This window comes from Acipenser ruthenus, chromosome 16 (assembly GCF_902713425.1).
Source record: "Acipenser ruthenus chromosome 16, fAciRut3.2 maternal haplotype, whole genome shotgun sequence".
In the NCBI taxonomy this organism is placed as follows: Eukaryota; Metazoa; Chordata; class Actinopteri; order Acipenseriformes; family Acipenseridae; genus Acipenser; species Acipenser ruthenus.
Window position 1 is genome coordinate 21,804,131 of NC_081204.1, and position 3,583 is coordinate 21,807,713.

Below are 3,583 nucleotides of genomic sequence, written 5' to 3' on the forward strand. Positions count from 1 at the left end.
AGCGCAGCTGTCTATGCTCTTCAACCCTTCCACTGCTTGTTGTCTAACTTCTCCCACACGAACTGTGTCCTTTAGATCCCCGTCGTACCATCTCCCAAGACTCTTCACTGGCTTCTCAGACACTGTTGGTATTGCCTCACCATTACTGAAGAATGTTTTATCTACTACTTTGCCTTTAATTATAGAGATGCTCCTTGATTTAGTGGGCTTGAATTGCATTCGTGCCCATTCAATGTTATTGGTTAATTTGCCCAATAATCGATTAGTGCAGGCTACTGTTGTAGTCATGGTTGTCATGTCATCCATGTATGCTCGAATTGGTGGTAGTCGCATTCCAGAAGCCAAGCGCTCTCCTCCTACTACCCATTTTGATGCCCTAATGATTACTTCCATTGCCATGGTAAAAGCCAGTGGAGAAATGGTGCATCCTGCCATTATTCCAACCTCTAGGCATTGCCATATAGTGCTGAATTCTGAAGTTGAAAAACTGAATTGCAAATCTCCAAAATAGGCTTTCACTAAATTTGTTATTGTCATCGGTACACTGAAAAAATCAAATGCTGCCCAAAGTAGTTCATGTGGCACTGAACCATATGCATTAGCCAAATCCAGGAATGTCACATGGAGCTCCTTCCTCTCCTTTTTAGCTGATTGAATTTGTTGCCAGATCACATTGATGTGTTCTAAGCAACCTGGGAAACCTGGAATGCCCGCTTTTTGTATTGAAGTGTCAATGAAGCAGTTCTTTAATAGGTAAGCTGACAATCTCTGAGCAATAATGCTGAAGAAAATCTTGCCTTCTACGTTTAATAGGGAAATGGGACGAAACTGACTGATGCTTGTAGAATCTTTTCCTTTAGGTATAAAGACTCCACCTGCTCGGCGCCATGCTCTTTGTACAACCTGTTTTTCCCATGCCACTTTCATCAATTTCCACAGAATTCGTAGAACTCCTGAAGCACTCTTGTACACTCTGTACGGAACTCCATTAGGCCCTGGAGATGATGAAGCCCTTGCTTTTTTCACAGCTTGCTCTATTTCTTTCCACTTAGGTGCACAGTCCTCCATTTGGTATTCTGGTGGATTGATAGGTGGGATGTCTGACGGAATTGACATAGGCTCCTGCCTTTTTGAATCTGTATGTGTTTCCTCCAAATATCTCTCCAGCTCAACCTTAGATGCTTTTAGTGTGCCATTCTTCTCACTGGTGAATAACTTCTTTACAAATTTGAATGGGTCTTTATAAAAGTTAGCTCTCGCACGCTCCTTCTTTTTGTAGCGTTTCCGTAGGCGCTCAGCTCTGCGCAATGTTGCAAGCTTATCTTTTATGACCCTTTGTAAGAGATTGAGTCCCTCCTTCTGACTTTGTTCTGCTCTTCTCCATTGGTTCCTCAGCTGTCTCCTTTCTCTAACTAAGCGTTCAATCTCCTGCTGCCATCTAGACTTTCCAGGAATAGTTTGTACTTTTTCCTTCCTTTTTTCAACTCCAAACCTCTCACTTCCATAAGCGTAGATGATGTCCCCAAATTTATCCAGCTTCTTTTCAACTGTTCCACTTAATCTTTCCAATGCAACGCAGAGATCTGTGTTTACTGTGTCCCATGCAGTTTTCTCACAAGCTCTTGGCCATTTAACTCCAGGCTTGTGCCCATTGAGGTTCTTTTCTCTCTTATGCTGGTTTGTCTGACCGGGTTCACAAGGATCATTAGGTTCATCACTAACTGTGTCCATGCAAGTCCTCCTCACATCTATGACAGGGGTGCTGATATCCTGCGAACTGTGGTTTGCTTCCTGTCGCTGGATTTCATTCGACTGACTTGACTGACTTCGTAAGAAGTACTGATCAATGCGAGGCCCTTGTCCCTTCTCTCTCAAGCATTTCATTCTCCCTTGATGAATCTTCAAACCCCTGACCGTTGTCGCCTTGCTCCAGCCGCAGACACAAACCTGGAGTTCCATGTCTTTGTTAACTGCAGATCTTGAACTAGTCTTTTGTGAAGTACTCTCCATACTCATATCCGTTTCCGTTCCTAAGTCGTTAACCGTGTTGTCCAACGTTGAGTCATCTTCCGCCCCCGCTCTCGCAGACTCTAGGGGTATTTTTCTCTTTAATTTCTTAGAAGCCTTGGGCGGGTGTCTCCAGCATCCTGTAAACACAGAGCTGGATACTGCCGACAAGGGTAGCTAACCCTTGTCAGCTGTCTCTCCAGGCTGTCACAAGGTCTTTCCCTTGTTGCCAGCTGCACTATTCACAGCAGTCACTGGACGTATCCAGATCTTCATGATTTCCATTACACGAAAGTAGATGTGAAAACTTCATGCTGATTTGAATTCGGCTCTCGCCAGCTTTCTTTGCCGCCCACTTTCTTCCAGTTTTCAACACAGGTGCTGCCTCCCTTACGCATTTATCGCGTGACTCTACTAATGTCATTTCCAGTCTGACCTTGGCGCACGATTATACTGTAAATCACTTTCACGAATCAGCCCCCAAATGTAGTCTCCCATCATGTTCTCGTTATACTGTCCTTGGTAGCAGCGTTCAAAGTCCAGTATATCCTGGTGGAAGCGCTCGCCTTGCTCCTCCGAGTACACTCCCATGTTCTCCTTGAATTTATTAAGATGAGCATCAAGGATATGGACTTTGAGGGACATCCTACAGCCCATTGTGCCGTAGTTCTTCACCAGAGTCTCAACCAGCTCTACATAGTTTTTGGCCTTGTGATTGCCCAGGAAGCCCCGAACCACTGCGACAAAGCTGTTCCAAGCCGCTTTCTCCTTACTAGTGAGCTTCTTGGGGAATTCATTGCACTCCAGGATCATCTTTATCTGTGGTCCGACGAAGACACCGGCTTTGACCTTATTTTATTTACTAGTGTATTTTTTTAGTGTGGACATGCATGTATTAATCTATAATGTATTTATGTTTTGTAACATGTCATTCTCCATTTGCACAAATTACATACTTTTTTACAGATTTTGATGACGCAAAATGTTCTACATTATTACAAGTCAACAGCTACAAGATGAATTTGTAGTGCCAATCACACTATAACTCTGGAGGCTGCTAGAGTAGCAAATTATTTCAATGTAATGTATTGGAAATGCATGTTAGTTAAAACATACTATAACCTTAGAGCAAGGCTGTCCAAGATTGGGGCCAATCAGAATCTGAGAGTTTAGTGTACGTAAAAACTAGGTTTTATTAAAAAAAGAAAGAGAGAGAGAGAGAGAGAGAGAGAAAAAGTGCAGGTAGCAGATTTTTATATTTTAACATTCCCCTGCTAATGTGGTCATATAGTGAAGTACCGTGAAAAGAAAAGCCCCAGTACCAATTACTCTGAACTTCTGCTAACAGTAGCATTGTAATGTTGTATAATATAACAACCTTATGCTTCTTATAATTGATCAACTAACGTGACATTTTTTTTGTTTGTTTTGTTTTTGTTTGTCTGATTGAAAAACAAAATATAAATAAATAAATATATAACCACGTGCGTACTCCCGACTTGTGGTATAACTGTGTCACCTGGGGATGGGCGGATCAATCAATTTATCACTTAAAAATATTATTAGTGCATCAGAA